Source organism: Podarcis muralis, chromosome 6 (assembly GCF_964188315.1).
Source record: "Podarcis muralis chromosome 6, rPodMur119.hap1.1, whole genome shotgun sequence".
NCBI classification, from domain to species: domain Eukaryota; kingdom Metazoa; phylum Chordata; class Lepidosauria; order Squamata; family Lacertidae; genus Podarcis; species Podarcis muralis.
The window spans coordinates 6,688,368-6,702,752 of record NC_135660.1 but is presented as its reverse complement, the minus strand read 5'-3'; positions in this window follow the sequence as shown (position 1 = coordinate 6,702,752).

The window sequence follows — 14,385 nt, the reverse complement described above, 5'->3', positions numbered from 1 at the left end:
CTGCAAGAGGAACAAACCTATCCATTCTTAAGGAAATCAGCCCTGAGTGCTCACTGGAAGGACAGATCGTGAAGTTGAGGCTCCAATACTTTGGCCACCTCATGAGAAGAGAAGACTCCCTGGAAAAGACCCTGATGTTGGGAAAGATGGAGGGCACAAGGAGAAGGGGACGACAGAGGACGAGATGGTTGGACAGTGTTCTCGAAGCTACAAACATGAGCCTGACCAAACTGCGGGAGGTGGTGGAAGACAGGAGTGCCTGGTGTGCTCTGGTCCATGGGGTCACGAAGAGTCGGACACGACTAAACGACTAAACAAGAACAATTTTTTTCACAACCAAGATGGAAAATCACAGCAAACACAACGGGTTCAGGTTGTGTCCTTCAGAGCAGGAGAAATCAAGCTCGCTCCCTCTTCCAAGTGACAGCCCTGGAGATATTTGAAGATGGCTCTCCTATCTCCTCTCAGTCTCCTCTTCTCCAGGATAAGGATGGGCAGATATTTCTATCTTGGCCTGCAACCCTTTAAGCAGAAATGCTAGAAATCCACCCTGGAAATTTAAGCATGCAAAGACTCTTTGGATCTTTCCTCATGCCCTGCTCAGAATCAGTCTATCATTTCGAAGGTATTCAGTTGGATGGGCCAGAGGGAAGAGTGAATTTAGAGTATAAGCTGTCATGTCAGAAACATATTGCACTCATGAATTTATATGTAAATAATGCTTGTTGTTTAACAGTTGCCAGCCTGACAAGTAAAGATTTATCTTCAACTATATGTGTAAGACATTTTTTTAAATCACAAATAGTTAAAAAAGGTTATGGGCTCAGTCATGGCCAGCAGGTGGTGATAGAGAATGGCAAGAAGATTTTGAAGTCAATCCCAGAAACCAGCAACTCAGCACAGTAAAGGATATTTTTTGCAGATTTACCCCTTGATCCATGTCTGTTGAACTTCCTGGCACAACTTAGTCTCAAAGTTTAGTTCATTAAATTTTACTCTTTTTTTTTTACAGTTCATTAAATGTTTACCCCCCCCCCCAAAGGACTTTCATTGGTGATATTTTCCAATTCAAAATTCTGAATATGTGGCTTGTGAATTTTCACTTACAACACCTTCACTTGATAAGCCTTTTGTTAGTAAGCCAAACATTCCCTGCTCTTGAAGACTGGGAAGTCAAAAAACTGCATGCCAAAGCACACTAAGTGGTGTCTCGGTGCTTTTCGCAAGGAGAGCAGTAACTGCTGCTCTTTTAATCCTTTAGTCACGGGAGTCAGTCTTTCAAGAGGTAGGTTGTTGGCCTCCTCTAGCTATTCAGTTTCTGGGTCAGTACTCCGGAACTCTGGCGGCCTGTCGTTTCCCCTTCTGTTTGCACATACACGGTTACAGTTCAAATGTCTCCCGGGGACGGGGAGTTCTGACTGCTTGCTTAGGGCATCTTATGAGCTTTTCTAAACAAGTTTCTGGGCTCCGAAACCTACCCTCCTCCCTCCACCACTTTGATGCTTCCAAAAAACCTCACACAACTGTTTTTACACTGGATTTTTATCCAGACAAATTTCTTTCTTCTGCTTGTCACCCTACAATAAAAAAAAACTGCAGAGCAGAAAGAGACCCCGAGGGTCGCCCAAGCCATCCCTCTGTAATGCAGGGAATGCCAACCAAAGCGTAGTAGTAGCAGTATAATGATAGTAGTATAATAATTGAAGGCAAATTCCCATTTCTTCCTCAAACAAACTCTGCTGAAAGCCTTCAATGAACAAGAGTCCACAATCTCGTTAAGTGTTCCAGCAAAAGTGGATCATTTAACTTTTACCAGAATGCTATTCTTTCAGCTCGTATCACTGGTGATTACTACCTGTTCAATCTCTGGGATAGAAATTTCAAGGTTGGGGGTGTTCCAAGAAAACTCCTTGGATTCTTGACCAGGGAACGGTGAAGATATGGAGCAAATGAATTTGCCCTGGGCTGAATGAAACTTGCTGCTTGCAGTTTGCAAAGCACATTTGCAAAGCAACTTCCTCCTGAACACGTTATCATGTACAGAAAGCTGGCAAGACATTGTCATGTCTCCTGTTTCACAATTTTGGGGCTGGAAAAAAATTATAAAGGTGTAAAACAGTTTGCTTTTCTGAAACTCTCTGCAACAACACTGTCTCCTTCACTTGAGGTCTTCTGTGGACAACAAGCTTAATATGAGTCAGCAGTGTGATGAAATTACAAAAAAGCTAATGCTGTTCTAGGCTGCATCAGCAGATATATAGTGTCCAGATTAAGGGAAGTAATAGTTTTCTCCTGGGACTCCGCTACATTTGTAAAGATAAAGCTCTTTCTATGCATTATAACACTATGACACCAGATGGCGCAGTGGAGTCCCATTTTTCGCCAAAGGAACTTCCCTGTATGAAGTTTACAATGCCTTTGTGAAAATAACCTTTGTGGAAAAACCCAGAAGCGTTTTTACTAGGAATCTAAGGTGCAGAAATACCAAAGGAGCAGAGACGACTATGTATGCGACGACAGCAGCGCCGATACTTTTGGTTCTGAGAAGGAAAAAAGATAAAGTCCTTACCAGAGAGGAATGGTTGATAAAAATGATGGACTACGCCAAAATGGCAAAAATGACCGGAAAGATTAGAAACCAAGAAGAATAACTTTAATAAGGAATGGGGAAAATTTGTAAGTTCCCTTGGAGAACACTGTACACAATTAAAAACATTGGCAGCAATGTAACAACACTTGTAATGTAACAAGAACTATGGTAAGAATGGAATTTTAGGAAAAAATGGAGAACATTATATGATGCAGTTGAATGGAATCCATGGAATCTCAGCTCAGGGAAGTCCAAGGATTCAGAGAATCGTATACGTTTATGATTATGACTTTTATTTGAATGTGAATGTTAATTGTAAAATTGAACAATAATTTTAAAAATACAATGTGTTTAACTGAATCGCTTCTGTGATATGTATTGATCCAGCCCTGCTCTGGAGGGTAGGACTCAAATCAATGGCTTCATGTTACAAAAAAGAAGATTCAGAAAGAAACATATGGAAAAACTTACTGACAGTAAGAGCTTTTTGACAGTGGAATGGTCTCCCTTGGGAGATTGTGGACTCTCCTCCTTGGAGGTATTTAAGCAGAAGTTGGATGGCCATGTGTCATGGATGTCTTTAGCTGAGATTCTAGCATTGGAGGGAGTTGGACTAGATGGCCCTCAGGGTCCCTTCCAACTCTACAATTCACTGGGACCCGGGGGAATGCCATGACCTAGAACCAAATGTAGAGACCCACTGGGGTAAGCACAGCATGTAGGCAATTTGGATCATACATTGCTTTCAGAGAGTGATTACAGTACTAATATTTCTGCTCTAAGTCGGTTTCTAAGAAGCACTGTCCTTGTCCTTCTCCACTGATGGTATTCTAACGTGGAGTCAGAGGCACTTTCCACCCACAACCCATCCCAAGAACCAGATTTACAAGGATTAAGAAGACCTGTGCCATTCAAGAAGGCCTGTAGCTGGCCCACACTACCAAATCAACATGGCAAATTACAGTAGAATCTGACCTATAAGATGTAAGGCCAAAATGGAGGAGGTGCAATAATAATAATAATCAAAATATCTTTCAAACGTGGATGTCCCGTCCCACAATGAAGTAGTAACCATAGTCATAATTAGTACAATCTCTGTTTCTCATTGGGACGCGGGTGGCGCTGTGGGTAAAACCTCAGTGCCTAGGACTTGCCGATCGTATGATCAGCGGGTCGAATCCCCACGGCGGGGTGACCTCCCGTCCTTCGGTCCCAGCTCCTGCCCACCTAGCAGTTCGAAAGCACCCCTAAGTGCAAGTAGATAAATAGGTACCGCTTTATAGCGGGAAGGTAACAGCGTTTCTGTGTGCTGTGCTGGTGCTGGCTAGCCAGAGTAGCTTCGTCACGCTGGCCATGTGACCCGGAAGTGTCTCCGGACAGCGCTGGCTCCCGGCCTCTTAAGTGAGACGAGCACGCAACCCCAGACCGACTGGCCCGTACGGGCAGGGGTACCTTTACCTTTACCTGTTTCTCATTGGAACCTAATGAACCATGAGTCAAGCACATTTGTTGGCAAGGTGATGTCTTTGCTGGGTCGAATTGCAGCTATAAAAATGAATGTATTGCCGAAAATGTTATTTTTGTTCCAAACCCTACAGATTGTGGACAGAGTGGAATGTTTTGGAAAGTGGCAGAAGGATATCTCTAAGTTTGTCTGGCAGGGCAAAAAGCCCCGAATAAAGTTTAAAATACTAACTGATTCAAAAGAAAGAGGGGGGTTTGCCCTGCCAGATTTAAGGTTGTATTATGAAGCGGCAGCTTTCTGCTGGATGAAAGATTGGTTACTTCTTGAGAACACTGATGTCCTAGATCTGGAAGGGTTTGACAACGCTTTTGGTTGGCACGCATATCTGTGGTACGACAAGGTAAAGGTTCATAAAATGTTCAAAAATCATATTGTCAGAAAAGCAATATTTCTGGTCTGGACAAAATATAAAAACTTACTAGAAGGTAAGACCCCGAGGTGGCTATCACCAGCAGAGGCCAAGGCCTGGAAAAAACCCAATATGGAGGTTGGTTGGCCGAAATATGGGGAAATTTTAGAAAAAGTTGGAGAAAATTGGAGGTTGCAGAGTTATGAAAAATTAAAAAATAAGGTGCAAAATTGGTTCCATTATGCTCAAATACAAGAGGTTTTTAAGTTGGATAAAAAAGTAGGCTTCCAGGTGGAAAAATCAAAATTAGAGACAGAATTGTTAGAACCAAAGACTAAAGTACTTTCGAGAATGTATAACTTGCTGCTTAAATGGAACACTCAGGATGAGACAGTCAAATCAGCAATGATAAAATGGGCTCAGGACATTGGGCACAACATTATGTTTGAAGACTGGGAAAGGTTATGGACCACTGGTATGAAATTCACGGCATGTAATGCCTTGAAGGAGAATATTATGAAAATGATATATAGGTGGTACATGACCCCAGTCAAACTTGCTAAGATATATCACTTGTCTGATAATAAATGTTGGAAATGTAAGGAGGCTGAAGGGACATTCTTTCACCTCTGGTGGACCTGCCCAAAAGTGAAGGTCTTCTGGGAAATGATTCATAATGAGCTAAAAAAGGTGCTTAAATACACCTTTCCTAAGAAACCAGAGGCCTTTCTCCTGGGCATCGACGGCCAGAAGGTGTTAAAGAACGACAGAACTTTTTATATGTATGCAACAACAGCAGCAAGAATATTAATTGCAAAATATTGGAAGACACAAGATTTGCCCACACTGGAAGAGTGGCAGACGCAATTGATGGATTACATGGAATTGGCCGAAATGACTGGCAGAATTCGAGATTTGGGAGAAGGAACAATTGAAGAGGATTGGAAAAAATTTAAAGACTATCTACAAAAATATTATAAGTTATATGAATGTTAAGAGTTTGCATGACTCAGAAAATTTGGCTTCAGCAACAAGATTTGGTGATATGGAAATTAAGTTTATAAGTAAGAAAGGACCAATGTTTAAAGTAACATCATTTTTATTTTAAGGCAAAGTAATTAGATAATAAGTTTCTTAAACATAAAGTATAACTATTGGAAAGTACAAAGGAATGCATGAAACAAGGTAATAATTTGCTGATATCTTTATTGTAAAGAATGCAGGGGGAGGGAGACGTGGGGAAGTCCAGTTGGTTATGAGAAAAATATTTTGGAAGGATGGTTTTTTCTTTCTTTCGCTTTTTGTCTTTTATTTTCATTTTCTTTTTCTATAGCTTGTATCTGGAAAAAACCAATAAAAATATTGTTAAAAAAAAAAAGGAACATAATGAACCATGAGTCAAGCACATATCTTATGGCCACAAGTCCATATGCCAGGGATCATTGAGGGTTTTGAGGCATGATGGCATGCACTGGCTGAACACCAAGGAATGGTGGGAAGTACGACCTGGGGAATTTCCAAGGGATGAAGACTGAGAGCCCAGGAACTGATGATCAGACAGGGGCAGTGTGTGGCAGAGAGAAGTCCAGAAGCAGAAGCAGAGGCAGAAGTAGGAGATAGGAGAGGCCAAGAGGCAGAGATGAGTCAGGCTAGTGAAGGAGCCAGGGTGTCCCCCCTCCTGCTGCAACAAGCTCCCCTCTCCCGGTGTCTTCCAGGACCAGAAGAGGGATGAAGAGGGAGGAGCAGAGAAGGGTGCATCAGTGGAGTCTTAGATAGCATGGAAAGGACCTGGGGAAGGAGGAGAGCTAAACAGCTGTGGGAATGAGGGGATGTTCACCCTCCACAACTGCCTCATGGGGGCAAGACCTACTGAAAAGCGTTGCTGTGGCCTGGCACCTGTGAGCAGGTCTTGCTTCTTCTAATAATCTAATTATTGTAATAAGAGTTATCTTCTTCTTGTTGTTGTTGTTTAGTCATTTAGTTGTGTCCAACTCTTCGTGACCCCATGGACCAGAGCATGCCAGGCACTCCTGTCTTCCACTGCCTCCCGCAGTTTGGTCAGACTCATGCTGGTAGCTTCGACAACACTGTCCAACCATCTCGTCCTCTGTCGTCCCCTTCTCCTTGTGCCCTCCATCTTTCCCAACATCAGGGTCTTTTCCAGGGAGTCTTCTCTTCCCATGAGGTGGCCAAAGGTGGCTGTCTAGGTTTGTCATTGCTTTTCTCCCAAGAAGCAGGAGTCTTTTAATTTTGTGACTGCTGTCACCATCTGCAGTGATCATGGAGCCCAAGAAAGTAAAATCTCTCACTGCCTCCATTTCTTCCCCTTCTATTTGCCAGGAGGTGATGGGCCCAGTGGCCATGATCTTCGTTTTTTTGATGTTGAGCTTCAGATCATATTTTGCGCTCTCCTCTTTCACCCTCATTAAAAGGTTCTTTAATTCCTCCTCACTTTCTGCCATCAAGATTGTGTCATCTGCCTATCTGAGGTTGTTGATATTTCTTCTGACAATCTTAATTCCGGCTTGGGATTCATCCAGCCCAGCCTTTCTCATGATGAATTCTGCATATAAGTTAAATAAGCAGGGAGACAATATACGGTAATTGGTAATTACATTTATTGTGATGATGGGTTTCAAGAGTAACTCTCACTGGCTTGAAATCAACAGGGGAGCAGAATTTGTAAACTAATGGGAGGCCAGAGCAGGGAAACTGAGGGGAGTAGAAAAGAGGCGCGTAGGTGTTTGTGTACAGCATATAGTAACAGCTAACTAATATTGCACCATGTACAAGTCTTTAAGTACATGCCTTCTTGCTCTTTGAAGTTACACAGAACGATTGGTGCTGATATTATTCTTTTAATTCCTGGCAATTGAGCTGTAACGTATGTCTATGATTAAATCATAATTTTAAAAAGGTTTCTACACGCTTCTGCTGATGAGGAATAGACATCCTGATCCACTTGGGGGATTCTGAACCTATTGTGATTCATTCACACTAGTGACAGAAGCAGCAAGTCCTGCAACAAAATTTGGGATCTTTGGGGCTTATTTATGTAAGATCATGCTCACAGTACACTCATTGGAATTAATGAAACTAAATTAGTCATGTCAGGGAATTTCATCATGTCTGCTCTTAAGCAGGATTATGCTCTCTATAATCCTCCCACATGTACTTAAAGATTTGTACATGGTGCACAAGGAGAAGGGGACAACAGAGGATGAGATTAAGAGCATATTGTAATAAGCTGCTTTATTAATTCCGCTTCTTGTGTTACACAATGTGTTTTGGAGATAAGTGCCCTTTAACCAGCAGCTATGAACGACACACATAATGAATAGTATAAAGGGGCAAGATTCTGATTAATACTGAAAAGCACAAAACCAGACAAAGTAGGATAATGGCAGCATGGGTAGCTATGTGAAATCAGGGGAAAACACAAGGCAACATAAAACGTTGTTGTATTTTCTATATGTCAACTTGTAAGTGGAAGCAAGACTTCCTTTCCAAGTGCCATTAGTTTCACAGCTTTCTAAATCAGTGTTTCCCAACCTTTTTTGGGCAAAGGCACACTTGTTTCATGAAAAAAATCTCGAGGCACACCACCATGCCAGATGGGGAAAGGTCACTTTTTACTTATGTAAAAAAAAAAAAAAAAATAGTAACAGCATAGAAGGTAGAGAAGGTAGGACTCGAACCAGTGGATTCACGTTACAATAAAGATTTTGACTAAACATGGGAAAGAACTTTCTGCTGGTAAGGGCTGTTCAACAGGGGAATGGTCTCCCTCGGGAGGTTTTTCCCTTCTTGGAGGTTTTTAAGCAGAGGTGGGATGTCTGTCTGCCATGGATGCTATGGCTGAGATTCCTGCACTGCAGGGGTTGTACAGTACTGGATAGCCCTGGGGATCCCTTCCAACTCTACGATTCTATTAGGATCCCTTTTATAAAAGAGAGAACTTTAATGGCACGGCCATTATTTATTTCGGCTTCTCCCAACGGGGCCACGAAGGATCAGAAAAGCTGAAGAAGAGACCCTTCCTCAGAGGAGGCGGGAGACCACCGGACCCGCCGAGGAGGGGAATCCGGCCGCCTTTCCCTCCAGAGCTTCGCCTTTTGCCCCGGCCAAGTTGCGCCGAGGGCGCCTTGCGGGCTCTGCGTGGCTTCAGGCAGAGCCTAGGAGCCACTTCCCAGCCTGGAGGGCAGGCTGTGCGCGGACCCCGCCACTCTCGGGGCGCGACCCGGACCCGGCTGCCTTCCACGGCCAGCAGAGGTAGGCCGCCGGCTTCTAACCTGGCGGAACTGGGGCGCCCCGCCCCCTTCTCCCGGGTGCCCCCTCCCTCCTTTGTTCTCCGGAGCCCCGCCTCCCCCTCTGCCCCAGCTCGCCTATTGGCTCATGCAGCCGCCACTCAGGTGGGGGCCCGCTTTGGCCCCGCTCCCCGGCCGCCGAGAGAGAGTGGGAGCGTGCGGGGCGGGGCTGGGCGGCCGGGCGTCTCCTTCCCTGCGCTGCTTCGGCCGCGTCTGCAGCCGCCGCGGGACCAGGCGGGAGGCCAGTCATGCCCAGACACTGCCAGCCGCTCGGAAGGAGCCGTCGCTCCGCCGGGCAGCGCCTGCCTGCGCGCCCCTCGCTCCCTGCGCCGAGGATGGCGGGGGCGCCGGGCGCAAGGCAGCGCCGGGGCTGCTGGGCAAGCGGCAGATGCTGATGCAGTTTGGGGAATTCCTGTCACAGGGAGCAAGGCAGAAGCGGATGACGGGGCACGTTCCCCGGGGGAGCGGGGCCGGAGGTTTAGCCCGACTCGCCCGCCTCCCTCCCACGGCACACTAGGCAACGTCCGGCGGCACACTAGTGTGCCGCGGAACACCGGTTGGGAAACACTGTTCTAAATGACTCTGTGAAGCTGATTTCACAGCACTGGCCTTGTAATCTTAGAAAGAGTATTACCTGGAGATTAGCACTTACTGTAGGCTTGCCATACATCAGGAAAATTCCTGACATGTCCTGACAGGAATCGGCAAAATGTCAGGAACACTGAGATGTATGGCAACCCAATGGAAAAAGCTCAACAATTTCCTAAAAAATGGCAGCCCTAGTTTACTCCAGAGATCCTTTAAGATGATTTTGGTATTTTAGTTTATAGTTTGTTTTTTATACGTGCTTCTGGTTTGAGTGAAAAAGATTGAATAGCACATGGAGGTTAGTACCTGTTGAGAGGCTGCTGTGAATGAATGCTGTGGTCTGTCTTTTTTCTGTAGTAATATTTTATTCTTTTTTCATATAGAAAGTTACATTTCTTAACCTTGGTAACCTCAAGGTAAGATTACTTGCAATGTGTGTTATACATAGGGCTGCCTCTGAAGACAGTTCGGAAACTTCAGCTAGTGCAGAATTCAGTGGCCAGGTTGCTCACCGGAACAAGAGCATATTACATCGCTCCTGGTCCGGCTGCACCAACTACCAATTAGTTTCTGGCCCCAATTCAAAGTGCTGGTTTTGACCTAAGAAGCCTTAAATGGCTCAGAACCACAATACCTCAAGGACCACCTCTTTCGATATGATCTTACCTGGACCCTGAAATCATCTTCTGAGGCCCTTCCTTGTGTTCCTCCTCCATAAGAGGTCCAGAGGGTGGCAACACAAGAATGGGCCTGCTCTGCAGTGACTCCCCATCTGTGGAATGCTCTCGCCAGGGAAGTTCACCTGGCAAAACCTTCCTTTTTAGCTAGGCCTTTGGTTGATTTCATTGACATCCTATGCCCTTTTAAAATGTGGTTCTTTTTTGTGGCGGGGGTGTGTTATTGGGTGGTTAATAATAATAATAATAATAATAATAATAATAATAATAGTAATAATATTGCAATTAACAAAACAATTGGAATACAGAAATTTTCCATATAGAAAGTTACATTTGTTACTCAACAATTATACAGTGGTACCTCGGGTTACATACGCGTCAGGTTACATATGCTAACAGACTCTGCTAACCTAGAAATAGTACCTCAGGTTAAGAACTTTGCTTCAGGATGAGAACAGAAATGGTGCTCTGGCGGCGACGTTCTTAACAGTTTCAGGTTAAGAACAGACATCCGGAACTTAAGAGCATTTTGTTTAGGATTTTCTGTTTTTTTCAGTCCACATTTGAATGTCGGATGAACATCAATCCAAAATAATTTATGTACAGAAGGAATGCTCCAAAGCAAGACCCCATTAACACACTTCAGTTTCCAGTCCTTTAAGCTCACATTTCCTAGCCATTTCTATAGATTCTTATGGATGGATGTCAACCCACTTTAGCAACTAAATTGAATATGAGAAATATTTGGTGGGACCTCAATGCCATTTTCAACTGAGATTCAGGGAAAAAGATACTGCTTTCCAGGCAAGAGATTAGCATTCACTTATAACAGGGAATGTAATGATTCCTTGGATGAGCAGTATTCAGCTTCAAAGCAGATACTTACTTTCTCCATCTGAAGTAGATAGAAATCAATGAGATCCTGTGGATCATGCAGAGTCTGATTCTCCTTATGCTTCTCTATCTCCTCCTTTGCAAATGAAAGCACCATCTCCATGCAGGACAAGGCCTTCTTGTGGGGCCCTGGGAGATGTTTCATGAGCCATGGGATAATTTCACAAAGCTAAAGGAAAGATAGCAGAAATGCTGCCATTACCATGAGGAAGCTTGGTCACACCGTTTGTGCTTTGGATTGGCACTTTAAAAAACATGATCTGCATTATTCTTCAGGGCTAGCATATTAGTTTCTCACTAAGAAGAAGAAAGGTGTCTATCACTTTTCTGGAATCTCACAATGATTGGATTCTGTGAATTATCCCTAGCTGAAAATGTGAAAGAAAACTATGGCTCAAAATATTTTCCCAGCTCCCAGGCTTCATTCCAAAACTGGGTACAATCAGGGGACCCCTCCTGGAACAAGTTAGTACACAAATATATCTCCATACACCAGCTCAGCACCATCACCCCTCATCACATACCCTTTGAACGTGCAAACGGGCAAAACTTCCACAAGCTGATGGGCCTCCTCTGCTATTTGGTGCTCCATGCCTTTCTTCCCCAGCCCCAGCTTCTGCATAGTAACTACACTAAACTGAAATGAAACACTCAGGATGAAACGGTGAAATCAGCTATGATTAAATGGGCACAAGATGTTGGACATAACATAATGCTGGCTATTTACAGAAATATTGTAAAATTAATAAATGTTAGAAGAATGTTGGAATGAAGTTATATGGCTTTAGTAGAAAGGTTATAAGGAATTAAGTATAAATAGATTAATAGAACATTAAAGGAAAATTAAAGTTATTTTGTGTTAAGATAATTATAGGATAGAAAACAGGGGAAGATGGAAAGGAATTGCTGAAATAATTAATAGAAGTGGAATACAAAAAGGGAGGTGTGAGGAGGTCGTTGAAATATGTGAAAGAAAGATAAGATATTGAATTTTTTTCTTTTTTCTTTTTTTGATGTGTTTTTAAATTGTTTTTGTTTTGTCTTCTTAGTTTAATGTTTTAGTGTTATGTAGTGTTTTTGTATTGTGCTGTATTGGGTTTTTTTATAGTGTTTAAATTGTTGTAAAAGTAATAAATATTATTAAAAAAACAAAAAAAACTGTCTTTGTTGCCTCCAGGTGTGACCATTTGAAAATAAAATACCTACGAAAAATCAGTGAGAAATAATTACTTACAGAAATCAATGTGAAAAGTTGCCATCTCAGAACAAACTATGTTTACTGAAGTTCATGCCTTTGCATGTAAGAGTTGCTTAGTCTCTCTAAAGCAGAGAATTACAAGATGATGCAGAAAGGATTCTGGGTATAATTTGGAGGGAATTTAGAGGAAAAACCTATCAAGCTTCTGGTGACCCTATTGGGAAAAGAATGGAAGTGGTAGAAATGGAAGTTCTTTTCTTTTTCTCTTACTAAATTTCCCTACAGGAAATGGAATTGCAAGATATAAACACGGGTGTAAAATAATGAATATACAACAAGTAAATAACTATGGATTTTTTTAAAAATAAATGACTACAGTGGAGAGTTTCCTGTTTAAATAAAAATGAAGGATTTATGGTTTTCAAACATGGAGGAAAGGTTGGAATTTTTTTGGGGGGGGGGAGTGATAAAGTCATCATCCTGGATTGGAAGAGGACTATTCTTGACTCATAGCAATGTCTGGGGCTGAAGATGGGGGGAAATATCACCTAGCAGAACAAGGAACAGCTGGATATTATCTCGGAATACAATTGGATATCATACTGGAACGAACATTTAGAATATTTTGAATACACACATGAAGTTGATATCTGGCTGGTGAAAGACCCTGTGTGAGAGGCAGAGAAGGAAAGATCTCCCAGGGTGGGAGACTGGGGGAAGAAAGGGAAGCACCCAGGTGAGAGCTGGGAGGGTCCACTCCCTTCTGTGTGAGACAAGAGTTAAGACGTACCTTTGAGAGAGGGCTTGGCATTTCTCTCTCTCTCTCTCGCTCTTCCTTTCTTTGTTTTTATTTTGGTTATTTATTTATTTGTTTTAGTCAGTATGCTGAAAAGTTTCAGCAAACTAACCCAATTTAGCCAATTTTCCCCACACCGTTTTTAAGGATAGAATGTGTAATGTCCACCAGTTACTAGTTCTACGGGTTCCACCAGGCGGGATTTTTATTGAGGGTGAATTCTGCACCATATTCTTGACAAGAATATTCCGCTTTGTTAGTTCTTCTGTAATGCTTCCTGAACACTCCCGCATTATTGCTGTCTGGGGAAACTATATCTATTGCAAAAGTGCGACAAAAAGAAGTCTGTGCATATGTAGTTTTCAGTAGAAAGTTAAAGGATGTGATAGAATGGAAATGAAACTGTATGACCACCTCAAAATCTTTGCAGGCATAAATAGTATTGAAAATGGAGTTGGATGTAACCACCTTGAAATTATTATGAGCACAAATCATGATGAATGTGTAATCAAAAAGTTTTCTGGAGGAGCCTTTGCTACATGAGTCTGTGCCCAAAAGATGTTGGAAGAGCTTGCCGAGAGAAGCAGTCTTTTGTGCTCCTAAGAGATGCCATAATCGCCCAAATCTCCACATGTGCAGCCAGGTTTTCATACACCCCAACTAATGTGTCAAGGTTTAGTTTTTTTGTGATGAAAGATCAGAATTACTTGACTGGCAAACTGGAAGATTTAATAACTACAATTAAAAATTTAAAAAATGGAGAAGTGTACATTTTGAACGATGGCTGTCTTTCCATTTGTGTATTAGGCAAATTTGCTTTTAAATGTGAACTTACTTGAATTCCCACCACACCCTATTCTCCACCCACACTCACCTACCATAAAAGGCCACTAACTTGTTCCAGGAGGGGTCCTCTGATTGTGCCCAGTTTTGGAATGATGCCTGGGAGCTGGGAAAATATTTTCAGCCATAGTTTTCTTTCACATTTTCAGCTAGGGATAATTCACAGAATCCAATCATTGGGAGATTCCAGAAAAGCGATAGACACCCTTCCTTCTTCTTAGTGAGAAACTAATATGCTAGCCCTGAAGAATAATGCAGATCATGTTTTTTACAGTGCCAATCCAAAGCACAAACGGTGTGACCAAGCTTACTCATGGTAATGGCAGCATTTCTGCCATCTTGACTTCAGCTTTGTGAAATTCTCTCTCTCTCTTTTAAATGATATTTATTACAGATTTAATAGTTACAGAAAGAAAAGAAAAAAAGAAACAATAAAAAGTTAAACAAAACAAAACAATACCTTACAATACATCAAAGAAGAGAAAAAGAAAGGCAAAAAACAATACAACAGAACAATAAGAAAAACAAAAACATTTAAAAACACATCCAGTATTTCCGTATCTTTAGCTTTCATTTACTTGTTTCATCGACCTCCTCACACCTCCCTTTTTTGTATTC